The sequence below is a fragment of the Carlito syrichta genome, unplaced genomic scaffold, assembly GCF_000164805.1.
Source record: "Carlito syrichta isolate Samal-C Ts95f unplaced genomic scaffold, Tarsius_syrichta-2.0.1 Scaffold302565, whole genome shotgun sequence".
NCBI lineage: Eukaryota > Metazoa > Chordata > Mammalia > Primates > Tarsiidae > Carlito > Carlito syrichta.
This window is the reverse complement of record NW_007246661.1, coordinates 73,526-93,298: the sequence shown is the minus strand read 5'-3', so window position 1 is coordinate 93,298 and position 19,773 is coordinate 73,526. Positions and strand designations below refer to the sequence as shown.

Below are 19,773 nucleotides of genomic sequence, written 5' to 3'. Positions count from 1 at the left end.
TGGGGCATGTGGGTCATACCATTTTTTGGTCAAAAGCTGTTTTACACTCACTACAGTAAGGGCAGGTGCATTGTCATGGTGGAAGAACCAGTCACCCATCTGTCACAACTCAGGACATTCCATCTGTCACAACTCAGGACATTTCTTCTGCAAATCCTGACCCAACCTTCTCAAAACTTCCAGATAAAAACTTTGTTTGACTGTTTGATCCGGAGGAATAAATTCTGAGTGTACTACAAGGGACCTGTCCTCCAAAAGAGAATTTCAGATTTTGGAGTCTCCTCTTGTATTACCTTCTCTCTGCTTCAGATTCACCCTCTGCATGTAGAAGTGATAATAATAGCCACCCACCTCACAAGGTCGTTCTGAAGATTAAATGAATTATTAGACATTAACAGTGCCCGACACATGATGCGTACTATGAGAATGTTAACTGTTGTTCTTATCGCTGAATTTAGTTACCCAATGTTTCCGTTTTATCAATCCATTGGTCCATTTCATTCAGAGCTCTTCCAGGGCCACCCACTGCTGCTGTAAGTCAACCCATTATTCACTAAGTGGCCTTTGTTGCAGGCAGGACCACACAAGTTGCCCACCCATCAGGCCTCTCCAGTTCAACAGCTCACTATCAGCTCCTTGTGACTCAAGAGTTGCCGCTGTGAAAATTGTCAGAATCAAAATGGAGTCACTCGTATCAAATGCTGGTAAAATGGAGTTGGAGAAGGCCAAGAAGGAAGGTTATCACACGTTTGGCCTGATACCAATATCTGTCACAGGAAATTTTTACAACACAGGTCACACTAGACAGTTAAGAACACAAGGACGGGTAGTTGTTTTCATAAACATTCGCCTGACACACTGTCTTTCAAGCCTGTTCCAACGAAACTGCCTACTATGACTTTAAGGTGACAGATTTTGCCTAGCAACTGTCACCATTCACCAAGGAGTTTGCCAGTTCCTTGACACCACCACCAGCACCAATGAGCTTTCTTTCAAAACAACTTGCATATCCTTCTCTTCACCAGATAAAATGCTAACCATTGTCTTTGTTCTTTGGTCTTACCAGAGGCTCCCCGGGTCTGTGCTTGTGCCTTGATTTGCAGTTCTGTCCTTTGAATATTCCCAAATAAAGCTCCTCGCTTAGCAGTTGGTCTGTATGCTTTTATTTGAAGTTGATACAGCAATCTCAGACACCCTGCAGTCCCATGTCACTCGAAATTTCAGGAGTGCCAGTGGAGTTCATCTCATTGTCTTTTTGTCTAAAATGTCACATCACTGTTTTCTGTTTCTGCCTTACTGAAGCTGTACCATATTATTGTGTGTGGGGATGTGAGGAAGGAAAGTTTTCTACGTGTCTTGCTCTAGATAAGGGGTCAGCAATATCCCCCCCAGTTTTTTTGAGGTGAAATTGACAAAATTACATGAGTTTAAGGTATACAATGTGATGATTTGGCATGCACATATACTGTGAAATAATTATCACAATTAAGTTAGTTACTTCTGTCACCTTACTTTCTTATCATTTTTGGCTTTGGGTGAGGATATTTAAGATCTAATTTCTTGGCAAATTTCAAGTATACAATATAGTATTATGAACTACAGTTACTGTACTGTACATGAGATTCCCAAAACTTATTTCTCTTACAAATCAAAGCTTTTACTCTTTGGCCAGCACCTCCACGTGGGCCTCCCATCCCCTAGGCCCTAGGAACCACAATTCTCCTCTATGTCTCTATGAGTTTGATGGTTTTAGAAGTTAGATTATACAGTATGTGTCTTTTTCCATCTAATTCACTTAGCGTAATGCCCTCAAGATCCATCCATATTGTGTCTCAAATGGCAGGAATCCTTTGTTTTTACAGTGGAATATTATTCAGCCATAAAAATGAACAATATTCCACACACAGTGTAGAATACCAGTGTATATACCGGACAATAAATGTTTCAGGCTTTATATACCAGACAGTAAATATTTCACACTTTGTAACTATATCATCACTATTACTATAGTAGAAAAGCAGTCATAAGTGATAGGTAAGTACATGAGCATGGCTGTCTTCCCATAAAGCTTTATCTCCAAACACATTGAGCAGGTAGCCTCTGACCTGCCAGGCATAGTCTATTAAGCCCTGATCTAGACCAGAAATTTATTGAAAATGTAGATTATGTCCAAGTCTTCTTAAGCACCTATACAGGGAATTTTCAGTCTTCCATTCACAGGAGGCCAATGATGTTCATATAAAAATAAATACATGAGGCCATGTGCAGTGGCTCACACCTAAAATCGCAGCATTTTGGGAGGTCAAGGAGGGAGGATCGCTTGAGATCAGGAGTTCAAGACCAGCCCGGGCAACATAGAGAAACCCCATATCTACAAAAAAAAATTGTTTGACAAATTAATAAATAAAAGAATGAATGAATGCACTTTCTACTGCCACCCAATGCATCCATACTTGTCTTTTAAAATCAGTGATCTGTCTTTCAGAAGATGATTATACCCTTTAATATTTAGGTCTGTAAGCATAATCCCTCCCAGGTGTTGTATATGTCATGGCTAGTCTTTTCACCTTGGTTTCAAGGCTCTTTCTAGGGATGATCTAAAAAGTCAAGAAAGCCTCGAGCCCTGGGACCAACCATCAAGAGGAAGTTTCTGGACATTGGTAAACCAGCTTCCAACAAGTCTTTGAAGATACCTCTAGCTCTCACCAGTAGGAAAATTGAAGAATCTCAAATGGATACCACCAACACATGGAGCTGAGCTTTCTTTGACAATCTGAGATCTTTTGGGGCTTAGATTGCCTATCTCAGGGTGGGAGAGGCTAAAAGACCAAAATACCTTTCAAAAAGTGTAAAGATCAATTAGGAGTGATGCAGCCAGGTATCCTCAGACCCCAGTTCCCTGACCTCTAGCCATGGCCTCGTGTCCTCCTGTGGTTATCCTTCCTCATCTGTACCCCATCCCTAATTTGAGTCATTGCTTGAGCCCTGGTCTCCAGTCTCTCAGGAAATCACCAGCCATCAACTTAGGTCATTATCACCTTCTGATTCAACCCTACAAGTAACCATATGGCCTGAGGACCCCTGACAATCAGGCCATCTCACTTGCTCTAGATCCACTGCTTTTTGTCCCCAACTACATGCTAGCTGTGCAAGAGCCATGAGCAAGGATGACATTCAACCTGTCAGTCAAGGTCTCTAGGTTCTTGTGGCTGTTCCTAGCATGCAGATGACCCCCTCTCTGTGTTAATAAACCTAAGTAGAGAAAAGAGCTTGATCTACCAATTTTTCAGTCTCCCTCATTTCCTCTTTTCATAGCTAAGGAAAATAAATCAGATTACAGTGCATTAGTTCTATCTCTACACCACATGAATGTGCATGGATGCTTATTTTTATTTAGTTCTTTAAAGGGGTGCTTTTTTGATTCCTTATTGAAGATGAAAGGAACCTCTTCTCACACATTTATACTTTTCCTAACAGGAAGCCTGCTCCTACATTGTTAAAAAAAAAAAAAGTTCCTGTAATTAATTCCCTGGAAATCTACAACTCATAAAATTCCAGCAGACATTTATTGAACTCTTACTATATGCCAAGCACAGTATTAATTGCTTGACACGTACCTTAGGTTAATTTCCACAACTTTATAAGATAAGTATTACTGTTGGCATCTCTGTTTTACAGAGAAGTTGACTGTGGCCCTGAGAGGTAAGGCATTTGGTTTCACATCCCACAGCTAATAACTGGTTGGATTGGGTTTGAAACAAAATCTGGCTAAATACAGCCTGCATACCCAACCTCATGGTCTCTCTATCAATGTCTACCCTTTCCGAACATGTTTCTAGTAATGCGTTCAAGATTATTTCAATGACTACCTTTCCATAACAACACTTAAATAAGAAAATGCATTTTTCACAAAGGTTTCATAACAAGTTTTAAAAATTTGTTTATTTGAATACCACCAGTTACCATGAAATGTTTTTTGAAACAAAACAGAAAAACCATTTTAATATTTCTTAATAATATCAACAAATGCTGTGGTGTTTCCTTATTATCTGAAAAGGAAATGGGAGGAAGCTACCAGAGGATATAATCTATAGAATAATTGATTACTACTAAAAAGTATCAAAATATTTAGCCACACAAATAAAACAAGGCGGTTAGTTTGTACTATATTAATAGTATATAGTCAAGTGAGTTATCAAAAGTTGTAGCATACTTAAAGAATGTACATTCTTTTCTTTTTTTTTTTTTTTTTGAGTTGAAGTCTCTCTGTCGCCCAGACTAGAGTGCAGTGGCCGCTCCCGGCCACCGCAGCCTCGACCTGCTGGGCTCCAGCTATCCTTCCGCCTCAGCCTTCCAAGTAGCTGGAACTACAGGTGCACACTACCACACCCAGCTAATTTTTTTGATTTATTGCAGAGATGAGGTCTCGCCTGCCCAGGCAGGTCTCGAACCCGCGGGCTCAGGCATTCTTTTGTTTTCTCTAATCCAATATGACTGGTATAGAATTAACATTCTTAATGATAATTATCCCAGTATCATGAGATATGACAATCTGTGGTTATTCAATAAACATGGTAATTTTCTTGGGTTCTTAAATAGAACATATTCTGAACATAACTAGAAATTCATGGACACAAAAAAGGAAACCCCAAAGTTTTCTTTCTAGGATGATAAGAATGCCCTAAAATTAGACTGTAGTATTGATCGCACAATTCTAAATATAGTAAAATTCACTTAAAATGGATGAATGTTACGGTATGCAAATTATATTTCAATAAAGCTATTTAACAACAACAAAAAAGAAAACACAGGGGGGAAAAAAGAGAGTGTTGCTGGGACTGCTGAAGATTGCTTTCATTCCTAATTATCACTTGCTGATGAAGCCAGGCATCCTGCTAAACAAGTGATGAATGTCACCTCAACTTGGTCTTCATGGCAGTCCTCTGGGCGAGTACCCTATGCTTGCATAGCATATGTAAAAAATAGCATGCTGAAGCTTACTAGGGCCAGGGAAGAAGGAGTCAGGAAACAAAACCAGATTTCTCTGACTGGAACTCAAAGACCATGCTGTGTTCTGCAATTCTACATTTTTCTTACATCTGGGCGCCCCTAAGACACCTCATCTAAAATATTGGATAATTAGTTCAAATCCTTGCCTAACTGTATTTGAGTAAGAAGCCCCTTGAGAAATCAGAATGTGCTTGAAGTCTGGAGTAACAGATATGCAAACTGAAATCCCAGAGGGTATCTTGGCTCTGCTCCCAGGGGCTCTAGTCTGGAATGTGCTGGGAGTGTGGTGTGTGCTGCAAAGTCATCTTAAAAGATTGCATAATCAGGGCCTTTCGGGGTGTCACCTCCACCTATGAAGCAAAGATCTAAACTACTGCTTCTGTGGTCAATTTAAAAAATGCAGTGTCCTATATAAAAACAACTCATCAAGTTGGGTGCAGTGGCTCACGCCTGTAATCCCAGCAGTTTTGGAGGCCGATGAGAGAGGATTGCTTGAGCCCAGAAGTTCAAGACCAGCCCGAGCAACAGAGGTCTCTACCAAAAATAAATAAATAAATAAATAAATAATTAGTTTGCTGTAGTGGTGAACATTTATAGTGCCTGCTACTCTGGAAGCTGAAGCAGAAGGATCATTTGAGCCCTGAAGATGAAAGCTGTGGTGAGCCGTGATTGTGACAGAGCAAGACCTCGACTCAGAAAGCAAAAACAACAAAATTCAGCGAATCCATGTCACCAGTGTATGTTTCCTAGAGTAACTGAGACTCTTCCCTGGAACTCATAGACCCAGAAATTCAAGAAACTGTCATTTACAGCTGCTTTTCCTCCTGTTTGGAACAATCTTTCTAATCCTCCTTTCTAAGTCTCACATCTTCAGTTTTCTGCTTCAAAGCCAATGCCTTCAGGAAGCTTGAATTGATGCAGAGGTAGTCCATCCCAGGTGGGCTAGGGAGCCACTAAGTTCTCATAGAGCTGGAAGTTCTTTGTTCACAGCACTTAGTTTCTGCAATGGTAGATGCAAGTTTAATTGACCAATGAGGAAAAAGATATGCCTGCCACGTTCATTACTGGACTTCTAATGTTTAGCCCGACACAGGGGAAATAGTAGACATTAAATAATCACAGAGTGAGTGAATAGCCTGATCTTATTTGATGCTGGAAATTTTCAGTTGTTTGCTTTGTTTTGTTTTTTACAAAAGACAGTCATCTGTAAATTCTTTAATCTGTTGAGTGGGAGGATAAATATATGCAAACAACTGTAGTACTATGTGATAAGTGCTATAACTGAGGCATATACAAGGTACATCGGGAACATGAACTTGATTTATTCTCTATATTCACTTCTATTAAAATAAATAGTTAAGATTCATAAGATGAGTCAAATATGTAGTAGGGAAGATTTAGTAAGATAAAGACTAAGAAGACTGTCTTAGCTATAAGTGCTGTGATGGTTCATGATTCCCAGAATGAAGATTTTGCACAGGTGTGATGAGCTGACGAAGTGGCCACATCTTTACGTGTAAAATGTTTGGTTGTACAAACTCCAAAACTTGCGCAGGCAAAGAGCAAGCCATTGCTTCTGGTGAGTCCGCTTCCCTCTCTAACCCAATCATCCAATCAACTGGATGTTGTGTTGGAAGGAGAGGAAATTTGTTGAGCAGGTACTTGGAAGCTGTCATCATAAAATTCGAAAAGTGTTTGTGAAGTCTTCTCCTTCCTGGTCAGACTCGTCCTGGGACATTTCCTGCCTCCCATACCACAGGGTTGCTATAAAGACACTGAGTCATCGCTGACATGCTTTCATCCAAAACATTCTCTCCCTTTGATCCAAACACACACTCCAGGAACCCAGGGGTGAGCCTCTGTGAGGGCATGTGGGAGGGTGAATAGGGAGACTTACATTGGAACAAGAGTAAAATTTCTAGAATGTCTTCCGTATGCCCGGCACCATTTGAGGAGCACAAGATGTATAATTACATTACATCTTTAAACAACCCAGTGAACGTATGACTCTCATTTTACACAGAAAATCTGAGACTCAGGATAAGTACTCGCAACTAACAAATGGTGGTTCTAATATGTTATCCAGAACCATAAAATTCAGAGGATTTTTTCTCTGCAGATACACCCTGCATGCATGTCTATTTGTTCCACATGAAATCTGCCAACAGGATTAACAAGAAGAGGACATAACTCTTGAATACCATTTTTACATTTTTCAAAACTGTTACAGCAAAATGGTATTTTAAAAGCATACACATAGAAACTAAATAGTATCAAAAGTTCAAAGCAAGTAGATTTTTTTTTTCAAAATCATCTAGGTGTTATGTCAGTACTTCCCAAAAAAACCCAACTGGTTTATTCAGTTTTCTAGGTGATCCGTTTACATTTCAAGCAAATTGATTCTCATAACCACAGAACAATATAATTGGTGTCACAGATTTATCGAGCATCTTAACTTAGAGCAAATGTCTTGTGAGCATATGTATGATAGCTTTCTAGAGGAGGAACTTCAATATTAGCCAAAGAAATAATCATTCACAGAGGAAAAAAAATAGATTGAGCAATTTAGTCTAACTAGCTTCAGGGTTTCCATGACAACCACAATGAGTACCACTTAAAAAAATAATAATAAATTTGCTGGCTCAGAACAGTAGTCAACTACATGTCTTCTAACTTGTTTCTACAATTAGAAATACAAAAAGACAATTGAAAACGGTGCCGTGATTTCTCAGTATTCCTGATTTGGAAAAGCGGACACATCATTAACATAAACAATATTGACTGTCTGGGATTACTCAGATAAATGTCCTCTGGAAATCTCCTCTGAATACTTACCACTACCCCGAATCAATAACTCTCGGCAGGATAAATATGCAATGACAAGGTCTTTGTTCCAAAGTGACCAAAAGACAAAAGGGAACCCCCTGGTACCCCTTAATTTCGGGCTGGGTGATCACTTCAAATCACAAAGGTTAACTCGAGGCGAATCAATAAGCTGGAGCTGTCAGCATCTCATGATTAGTCCCACAAAAACATTCTGATCACTCTCTTCCCTTGCCTTTGCTTTGGAGAATGTGGAAATATGGCCACATCAATTCTGAGCGTATAAACTTGGCTGTGATGACTGCCTGCTTTTGGCTGAGTCAGCATGAAGTCACGGCTTCACAGTAATGGGATGTGACAACCTCGGCGTTCCTTTCGGGCACATTATTTTCATCGCAATGCCCTCCACTGTTGGCAAATTGTATGCATCAGCCTTCTTTATCTATTTGGTCCTATTATTTGAGGTTGCTAGCAAGTCACAAGCTAATTTGCTCCCTAGTTTTTCCCTGTAAAATGGGGCAAGAGAAACAACAACATTTAATGCAATTTTAATAATAATAATGACACTGAATAGATCACCAGAGCATTTTGCACGCATTCTCTCATTTAATCCTCACAACACCCCATGAGGAAAGTATTATTGTTGTATCCTCATGTATATAAGCTCAAGGGACTCTAACCCCAGAGAAGTGACAGCTCCAAATCCCACAGACAGCTGGGGGTTGCAGGAAGATTTGAATTGTAGCAATCTGGCTCAGGGCTGGCACTCAAGTAAGGATACTCCAGTTGAAACCCTAGTAATCCTCCAAGCCAAAAAAATAATGTTCACAGAATGAATTCCATGCGAATGAATGCATCGGCAGCTTGTCTATTCGGCATTTCTTTTTTTGTCCTGAAGCAGAATGATGCAATGGAAAGAACACAGCTACATGGACCCAGGTGTAAGCCTTGGCTCCACCACTCACCAAGCTTCTGGACCTTTCTGAATCCAAGTTTCCTCAACTGTAATATGCACCCTACAGAGCTGTAGGAAACTCTAACAGAGAAATACGTTAATTCCTATCAGGTAATGAGTGCTCTGAAATTGCAGATGATAACGATTCTGAGCTTCTCAAAAATCAGATCCTTCAAATCCATCTCTGATCCCAACTCCACTGACTGCCCCAGTAGGCAAATTTTGTTTTGGACAAAATTCAAGTGGATTGTCTGTGTGCTCTGACTCCTGCTAGTGGAGTGAATGGATTTTGAAATGGGAAAAATCTAACACACACCTTTATACAGAGTGTTATCAGGAAAGTTTCTAATCCCGGGAGGCCTGTCATTTTCTTTTTTTTTTTTTTTTTTTTTTTTTTTTAGAGTTGGAGTCTCACTCTGTCGCTCAGACTGGAGTGCAGTGGCCGCTCCCGGCCACCGCAGCCTCGACCTGCCGGGCTCCGGCGATCCTTCCGCCTCAGCCTTCCGAGTAGCCGGAATTACAGGCACGCGCCACCACACCCAGCTGATTTTTTGATTTATTGTAGAGATGAGGTCTCGCTGCCCAGGCGGGTCTCGAACCCACGGGCTCAGGCAATCCACTCACCTCAGCCTCCCAAAGGCGCGGGATTACAGGCTGAGCCACCGAGCCCGGCTCTGTCATTTTCTAATGAGGAAATTTTATAGTCATGAAAAGGTCAACTTATATAAAACAAGATGGTTTGAGAGGGAAATTAAATGGTGTGTGAGCTGTGACCACTGGTTGTGCTTGACCCAGCGTGCAGAGGTTTTAGAAAGGGCCCTGTGAGGTATAGAGAGCAACTAGAGGAACAAAATGGAACTGCTTTCAGCATTAGCACAACTCTAAGAAAACAGGAGGGCTCTTTGGATCCTAATATATTTAAATAGATCCGAACAGGCCCTGGAAACAGCAGCGTGTGCTACAATATTAAAAGGATGCTGCTGAGATTCACAGTTCTAAAATTAGCACTTCAGACTAACCTTCGTTTCCTGTGATTATCTTTCTGGAAATTAAGGCTCTGGTTTATTTAAAAGTCTACTCTGTTTACAATAAAGAGGCCCACAAGAAGCCGGCATTCTCCTGCTTTGCTCATAGACTTACCTACACAGGGAAGCCACAAGCTACACCTGCATTCTGTGAAAGGAGGGGACTGGCGAGATAACCGCCTTTGCCTATGGCAGTATCTTATGACTCAAGGGCTTTGCGGTGAAAATGTGGATCCTGGATGCTTGAAATCTACTCAAGCTAGAAGCACCTTAAAACAAAAGCTTAAGTCTAGGATCTCACTCTTCTGAGTTCCAAAGTTTTAGGGAATTTGAAATTCAACACATTAAGGTGCCTGAAGTCCCCTGCACTCATTTAAAAATCGTAACTTTAATTTTGAAATTAAAAAAAATCAAAGGAGCAACTTTAATTTTTGTTGTGTGTTAAATTATGTCAGTAATCTTGGAAGTGTGGGAAGTAATCTAAACCAAAGATATATTTGGCTACTGGATCTACATATACATGTATATGCTTGCTCCCAGAGAAAGGCCTTGGTGAATTATCATGGCACTAATAGTCAATCCTTCAATGGGACTATAAAGTGATATTTTGCATTATCACATTTTATCTAGTTGAAACCCAGATGGCTGTCAATGAAGAATGCTTTCCCTCCCAGGCAAAGTCTGACTTTGTGTGATCCCATCATCCTTGAGACATCTGTTTTTGTCACTGAAGGCCTGGAGTGATTTCTGTCTAGGGTGAGGTTTGAGTAGAATAATATGTAAGCAGGATGAGCATGACTTTCTTTTTTCCTTTTTTTCTCTTTCTTCCTTTCTATCTTTAAGGAGATTGTCAAACTCAGATTTGGAGTCGTAAGGAGAACAGTTTTGGAAATGCACCTTTAAATTTGGAGCAGATGGTTGGAAGGGCTCCGGAAGGTCAGATGTGCACTCTGCAGCAGGAAAATAGGAGACACCTGCAACTCAGACGTCCCCGGAAAGCCAGCATTTCCTCACAAATGTTGAACCCTCGTAAAACTGTCATTTTGATATACTCGTTCACAATCTTAAAAACAATCACTAAGAATAATTTTAATCATTGCTTTCTTTGTGCGATCATACTAAAATAATAACTATATGATATGTATGAAAGTAGCCAATACAAACTTCCATCTCTCCCACCTGTCACTGACTGGGAAACTATCCCGACTGATGAAAAATTGGGGTCTAGGAAGTTGAAAGAAAAAAACAACAAAACCCTGGCACAGGCATGATGAACACTATGGAAATCTACCCCCGGGAAAGCCAGCATTTTTCCTCTTCAATGCTAGTGGGGATACTGATTAGTAAGTGTGTTTATTTTCTTCTGGAATAAAAAGTACAGAATACAGAGCATATTTTCAGATTGAATAAGCCTTATGGTCCCTATACTGAACAAGGTTAGAGTTCAATAGAACAAATAGATATATATGCATAAAATACATTTAAAATATATATATATATATATATATATATATAGTAATATCCAGAAAAGGGTAGAAATGTACTGGGCATTTAAAAACCTCTTCATTTTTGCTCTTGAATTCTCTGTTGGCAGCATCATAATTCCTGCAGCAGCAACTATGACAGCCAAACAAAGGATTAAGGCTGTGTGTGGAAAAGTAGCAGCAGTTGAATTCATAAGCAAGAGAAATTCAATATACTTGTAAATGCCTCTCACAATAGGAAACAGGGAGATAAAACCCTGAGAAACAGAATTATTTATTTCTCTGAAATTACTTCAATTCTAAAAGTAGGAAAGCCTTTTTATTTGCTGCTTGCCAGGTGCCATCTTGGATTTTGACCCATACAGAACAGTTCTTTGTGGTGTTCATGCTTAATGTGTTATAAAATAATATTAAGATAAGTTTGCAGGGCAATCCTCTTGGGTCCCCTCCCACAGTGGGAGCTTTTCTGTCCTCTCAATAAATCCTGCTTCCAAAAAGAAAAAAAAGTTTGTAAATATTGAAAAAAGAACAATCCACTTTCTTAATACAACTAAATGCATTTTAAACACAATTATATTCAGTTTTGTTTGCTCTTTCTCATTTTCATATTTTATACTTATTCTTCACATAGCTATACACATAAAAGCTGGTGAATTCTTACAAACTGCTTTTTCTGCAAAATTCTGAAATTTTGTCAGATTTCTAAGGAGACTTTGCAAATATTATGAATAGCTGCACAATATTATGTAGAACTAATATATAGGGTGGTTACTCTTAATTATAATTTAGTGTTGACATTTATTTCCAATTTATTATTGTAAATAACCCCACAATAAATATCTTTACACAAATAGCTTTTTTCTTCTGCTAAATTGTCTCCTTCAGATAAGTTTTCAAAGAGGTGAGATTCCTGGATCAAATGGCGTAATATTTTTGTGTTTGATCGAGGCATATTGCTTTCTTGAAAGGTTTCTCCAATTTATCTTGCCATCAGCCATAGATGTGCATAAAGTACCCATTTCTAAATGTTGTAGCAGTTTGGAGTATACGGGAGCAAAATGCATAAAAGGTACAGGAAGAAGCACTCATCTTCTTCTTAGAAGAGGAAGTCGCCTACAATAAAGCATTTGTCTATCACAAGGTGTGGTCCCGTTTTTCTTCCAAAGCTTAACTCCGCAATAGAGCAAGTCATGGCTTTCTGTTAGCTTAAAAGTAAAAATAAGATGCTCTTTCCAATGTGATTTATTTTATTTTAATTGACCATGGACCGCCTTAATCCCACTGTCATAAGGACAACGCACTTTATCATCATTTCCAATCTTTAACTAAATCCATTTGTAAGGCAATTACCTGTCTACTATTGATTGGCCATCTGTTTCCCCATTAATTGCAGGAGCATATCACTTAGCAACGAGATGCACTCATTTTCCATATTTTCATGGAACTCCACAGTTATGGTTTTAAAGCAATAAAATAGGGAAGTTGTCTGTCATTAGAAATACATATATAGTCACATGTTCTGTGCACATGTCTGTGAATGGGTGTAGCTGCACTCTCCTTTTACTCCGGTTTCTATCATAATCATGGGAAGAAGGGTATTCACCTTCCCTAGATATTTCATATTAGTAACAATGGCAGCAGCAGCAGTAACTACCAGAGATCGAAGACTTTTTATTGACCAGACACGACAACTTGCTAAAACTTCACATATAATGTTTTACATAATCCTTACAGCAGTCCAATAAGCTAGATAATTTTGTACCTAACTAGGTAGTTTTATCCCATTTAAAGGCAAAGAACTGAGGCCTGGAGAGAGTAATTTCCCTAAGATCATATACAAAGGAACACAAATGGGATTCTAACCCAGAATCGCCAGTTCAAAAGCCCATGTTCTTAACTTCTGTGTCTTTTGAGCTGAGCACAAAATTAGTTCATTTACTACTTGGGCAACTTGGTGTTTTACAAATAATTTACTATTACTCCAATGAATATGAAGAAGAGATTCCTAAGTGTCTCTGGCTTCCTCCCTGGATTTTGATTGTTTTACATGAGCAAACCCCTCCAGATTTTTCCCGCCCCCCCACTCGCTTAGCTAAGTGCTCTAGGCTCAGTTGAGAGCCTGTTGGTGCTGCTTTGCATGCTGAGAAACACCTAGCTTCTACTCGGAATTTGTTCTCCTTACCCATAGAGTATCTTTATAAAATAACTAGTTATTAAGTTTCTACACCAAAAAAATGACATGTTTGCATGCCTGCTTTATGTTGGACAGCTGCACTTGGGTGAACCACAAGCATTTCAAATTTAAATGGTCCAGAACTATATTCACTTCTTTTGCTTCTGACCCTCTTTATGCCTTGAAACTGTCCCTCGCCCAATGCCTCCTGCATCTGTAAGTGGTACCACCAGCAGAAAACTTACTCAGTAGAGTCCAGTGAGTGCAATTCACCTGGGACTCCTCTCCATCAATCATCAAACTAATCACCTCTCCCATCAGTCCTCTTCCCTCCATCCCCAAGCCACTCTCATTATTATGAAAGTTCCACACCGGTATCTCTGCACCCATTCTGAGTCAGGGCAATCTCTTCTGTCACAACACTGCAACCGGAGGGACCTTTCTAAAATCCACATCTGATCTTTCCTCTTGCCTTCATAAATACTGTATGATTCAACAGTATTCTTAGAACGAACCTTCTGTTTCTTTCTAGGGTTTGCAGGGCCCTTTATATTTTGCTTCTGTATCTCTTTTCAGCTTCATCTCTGGAGATGAATGAGTCTACATTCCAGCCTCCCATCTCATTCCTGAATATAAATAACCTTTTCAGCCCAGGCCTCTGCCCTGTAGTTTCCCAGCTTCCTTTGCCCAATTACTAACACTTTCCAACTAGCTAACTCCTATTCTTTTCAAAACTCAATGCTGAAATTGTTTCCTCAAGAAAGCCTTCCTTAATACTCTGTGTCAGGATAGATGCCCCTCCTAGGAGCCCTCGTTATAACAGCTTGGACTTCCCATCATTGCATTTGTCGTACTACTTTGCAATCATTTATTTACTTGTCACATTCCCACAATCACTGTGGGTTGGGGCAGTCCATCTGATTCATACTGGTATTTCTAGGATCTAAGATCTAGAACACAGAGGCCATGGAAATTTCATTTGATGAATGACTGACTGACTGACTACATAAATACTAATGACAAGAAATTAGGACTAAAAAACAGTATTTTCAGACTTGGAATTTTTTATTGATTTCAAATCACTAATTCTTCAGCTCTTCTTCTTCTTGACCAGGCTACATGGCTAAGAATTTAGAAATAGTTCGTAGATTTGCAATGAGGAGAGGTGGTAGATGGAGTTCAGTCCTGGATAGACTCTCAGGATAAAAACATGAATGTCTTTGCTATGGCTTAGATGTGAGTTTGTCTCCACCACAGCTCATGTTGAAATTTGATCTCCAATGTAATAGTGTCGAAACATGGGTCCTAGTGGGAAGTGTCTGGGCAATGAGGATGGATGACTCATGAATGGCTGGCTGCTATTCTTGTGGTGGTGACAGTTCACACTTTGGAGAGATGGGATTAGTTCTCAAGAGAATTAATGAGTTCCCTAAAGAATGGGTTGTTGCTTAGCTAGGATGCTTCTCAGGTCTGGTCCTTCAGGCATGTCTGACTCCCCTTTGACTTTTGCCATGTTCTGATGTAGCACAAAATCTCTCACTAGAAGCTGAGCAGATGCTGGTGCCATGCTTCTTGTACTTCCCAGCCTGTAAAGCCATGAGATAAATAAAACTCTTTAGAACTTAACCAGCCACACATTCACAAAACCAGACGTGTAATTCAGTACATTAACAGATGTAAAAACAAGAACCACACAATTATCATTAGACACAGAAAAGGCTTTCGACAAAATCCAGCATCCCTTCCTGATAAAAACCTTTGAACACCTAGGCATAGAAGGAACATTTCTCAAAACAGTAAGAGTCATCTATGATAAACCCACAGCCAACATACTGCTCAATGGACAGAAATGAGAAGTAATTCCCCCTGAAAACGGGAGTAAGACAAGGTTGGCCATTATCACCCCTCCTGCTCAACCTTGCTGGAGCAATCAGGCAAGAGAAGGAAATCAGGGGTATCCGAATAGGAAAAGAGGAAGTTAAGCAATTCCTCTTTGTAGACTATATGATCCTATATCTTGAAAACCCAAGGGGGTCGTCAAAAACCTCTTTGCACTGATAAAGGACTTTGATCAAATTTCAGAGTACAAAATCAAAGTGCAAAAATCTTTTCTATACATCAGTAGCAAATAAGCAGAGAACCAAGTAAAAAACACAATCTTGTTCACAATAACCACAGAAAAAAGAGAAATGCCTTGGTATTTTTCTAACCAGAAAAGTGAAGTAAAAGTCCTTTACAATGAAAAACACAAAACACTGCTCAAAGAAGTCAAAGAAGATACAAACAAATGGACAAACATTCCATGCTCATGGATTTGAAGAATCAATATTGTCAAGATGTCCATCCTACCCAAGGTAATCTACAGACTCAATGCAATACCCATCAACTTACCAACATCATTCTTCTCAGACCTGGAAACGACAATACAGAAACTCATATGGAAACAAAAAAAGAGCACAAATAGCCAAAACAATCCTCAGCAAAAGAAACAAAGTGGGAAATATCATACTTCCAGACTTTAAATTTTACTATAAGGCTACAATAATCAAAACAACCTGGTTTTGATACAAGAATAGGCATATAGACAAATGGAACAGGATAGAGGCTCTGGAAGCAAAAATTTGCCAACTCATCTTTGACAAAGCCACCAATAACAACCACTGGGGAGAGGAGGCCTTAGTTAGCAAATGGTTCTGGGAAAACTGACTGCTAATGTACTGAATTACACGCAGAAGAATGAAACAGGATCCCTGCCTATCACCATATACAAAAATCAACTCTAAATGGATCAAAGACCTAAAAGCAAAACCTCAGACTATAAGAATATCAGAAAATGCAGGAGACACCCTTATGGACATTGGAATAGGCAACCAATTCCTGATAATATCCCCAAAAGTATATGCCATAAAAGATAAGATAGACAAGTGGGACCTCATCAAACTGAAAAGTTTTTGCACAGCAAAAGAAACCATCAAGAGAGTGGGGAGATAACCTACAAAATGGGAAAAACTATTTGCTAACTGTATATCTGGCAAAAGCCTAACATCCAGGATCTAAAAGGAACCCAAATGAGCTGAAACGAAAAAGACCAAGCAGCCCTATTTAAAAAATGGGCAGAGGACATGAATAGACACTTCTCAAAAGAAGACATACAAGCAGCCAACACATACAAGAAAAATTGCTCAGCCCTACTAATCATCAGAAAAATGCAAATCAAAACCACACCGAGATACCTACCACCTTAACCCCAGTAAAGATGGCCATCATTAATAAATCAAAAAACAAATAGATGCTGGCATGGATGTGGAGAAAAGGGAATGCTTCTACACCGCTGGTGAGAGTGTAAACTGGTTCAACCTCAATGGAAAATAGTATGGTGATATTTAAGGGAACTAGGAATTGGCTTTCCGTTTGATCCAGCAATGCCCCTCCTGGGAATATACCTGGATGAACACAAATAGTTCTACAAAAAAGACACCTGCACAGGCATGTTCATTGCCACACTATTCACAATAGCAAACACATAGAACCAACCCTACTGCCCATTGAAAGTAGACTGGGCAGCTGCACTGGCTCTGCGTCCTTAGGGCCTTGAGGGTAGGCCCAGAACCCACCCTCATCCCTCCCCCAGGGCTCCTCACACTTCCCCCAGCAACTCAAATCCACCATCTCAGACTCCTGCGACCGCATCAAAGACAAGTTCCAGCAGCTGCAGGCTCAGTACCACAACCTGAAGCTCGCAGTGTTGGAGCGAGAAGTCAGAGACGCAGCGTCACTATGTGATGGACTACGAGATGTCCTACCACCTAAACATGGAAATGCACAAACTGGCGGAGATTGCCAAGAGGCTGAACGGGATTTGTGCCCGGGCACTGCCGTACCTCCCCCAGGAGCACCAGCAGCAGGTCTTGGGAGCCATGGAGAGGCCCAAGTAGGTCAGCACTCTGGAGGTGAACTCCATCATCGGGCAGCAGCTCCAGGCTCACCAGCTGTCCCAGCTTCAGGCACTGGCCCTGCCCCTGGTCCTACTACCTGTGGGGCTACGCCTACCCCCCATCCCCCACCCTCCTATACCCCCACCCCCGCCCCCGCCCCGTTGTTGCTGGCCTGCTGTAACCATCGGCGCTGGGCTCCCTGGCCCACTTCTCCAAAGAGGACAAGAACGGGCACGATGGCAATGCTTACCAGGGCAACGACAGAGAGTCGGATTAGTGGGGCAGCGGGGACGGGGAGGGCAGGCGGGGTGGGTGGGGCAGAGGGGAGACTGAGGCACAGGAGCAGGAGACATCTAGCGCAGAACACAGCACAGTTCGGCAGTGGCTGAAGCCAGTGTTGTTGGTGGTGGCTGAAGACTGCAGAAAGGCACTCCCTCGCTTGGTTCCTCTCCCCTCCAAGCCCCCAGGGCTTGCCCCCTTTTCCCCCCACCCCCTGCAGCCTGGACACCTGCTTGTAACACAGCCGTCTGGAGGGGCGGTGGGAGGAGACCAGGTCCCGAGGGAGGAAACCTCAAGGAATGCAAACCCCCCAGCACTAGCCCGTTTTGTGGCTTCAGCACCCCTGGGGACACAGCCACCACCTCCCACCTTGGCGCTGCATGCAAACATGACGTCAGCCACCTCCCTCCTGCCCTGGGAGCCCTGAGCTCCCCTGCTAACCAAGGTCCCCGCTCTCCCCTCTCAGGCTCCAGTCCCACACTCCTCGTTCTCTCTGCCTCTTCCTCTCCCTCCACCCCCCCCCACAAGGGGAGGGATACAGGAAGCAAGCTTAGCTGAAGCAAGCAAGCAAGTGGAGGGCCGGAGATCCATGACTTCCCTCCGCCTTCCCAAATAAAGATGAGAGTACTGAAAAAAAAAAAAAAATAGTAGACTGGATAAAGAAAATGTGGTACATATACATGATGGAATACTATGTAGACATAAAGAAAGGCAAAATTACAGACTTCTCAGTAAATTGGATGGAATTGGAGATAATCAGTGATCTATCACAAAAACAAACAACTGAATATTGTGTTCTCACTCATAGGTGGGACGAACATTATTTACAATAGCACTAGGGAAGGATTGGCAGTCATGAGACATTGCCAGGGAGGGAAGAAAAGGGGGCATATAATAAAATAAAGTATTTAATCCTAAACCAGGGTGAGGATCAAACTTCACCTGCACATACTTTACTTCTGTGCCCAATCCTGACTTGTACTCCACATCTTTATAATAAGAAAAAATTAAGAAAAAGAAAAAAGAAAGAAATTATCCAGCCTCAGCTGTTCTGTTATAGCAACAAAAACGGACTAAGACAGGCTGCTAGCAATAATATGCTCCAAACTACATGCTTTAAAGACCTTAAATACACAGCTAGTTAAGCAAGAAATTATAAGTGATAGAGAAACATACTCCTGATACAAACATCTTGACAGAAACTCTTGCCTCCTGCAAGTATGTTTACAGCAGGGTGCTCTCCTGTGTGAGCTCTGCATGGGTGAGGGGAGGTTGTGGTGTGAACAAGTCCTTTCACTCACCAGCTGTTTGACCTTAGGCAATTCGTTCAGCTAAGGCAGCTGGGCATCAATCTTCTCATCTATGAAATGGGTGGTTGGACTGTCCTACCTTAAACTGGCCCCTGCAAGGTCAGCTTCAATAAAACCCTTCCCTTTAAGTGTTTGTTTGAAGTGTTTGTCCTGCTTTGAGCACTCTCATAAGCCTGTTGCTTTTGTAACGGCTATTCTCCTCCTTGGCCTGAAACATCCACTTCTAGATCCTTCTAGACTCAAATATCACGTATTCAAGAAATCCTTTGGTGATCTCTCTAGCTAGGATCAAGTACATCCTGCACTGACATGTGTCACACTGTTCTCTATTGTTGGTTTACTTTCATAAATCTCTGAGCCAGCTGGCAACAGTAACAACAATGAATATTCATGAGGACTTACTATGTGTCAAGCACTCCCTACATGCATTTAATCTTCATCATAGTCATAGGAATTCCTACTTTACACATGAACCAAATAAGCCTTCGAAAAAACAATGTCCAAGTGAATGACAAAAAATACCAAAGCTATTCACTTTCTTTCTGTTTTTATTTTTAAATTTTTTATTATAAAGATGTGGAGTACAATTCAGGGTTAGGTATATAAATGTTGATTATGCAGGAACCCCCGTTGATGAGGTATGCCCCTCCCTCCCCTAGCAGTTTCCCTCAACTGCCAATCCCACCACCCCTCCCCTGATGGTTTCCCACTACTGTCAATCCCCTTCTTATAGTATTATAATTGTTCAAGGTCTGCTTATGAGTGAGAACACATGGCAC

At 40.9% G+C, this 19,773-nt stretch overlaps 1 pseudogene; it reads left to right on the top strand.

Moving 5' to 3' along the window:
* Positions 1 to 6,531: 6,531 nt before the first annotated feature.
* On the top strand, positions 6,532 to 17,682 carry LOC103259198 (annotated as a pseudogene).
* The last annotated feature ends 2,091 nt before the right edge of the window (positions 17,683 to 19,773 follow it).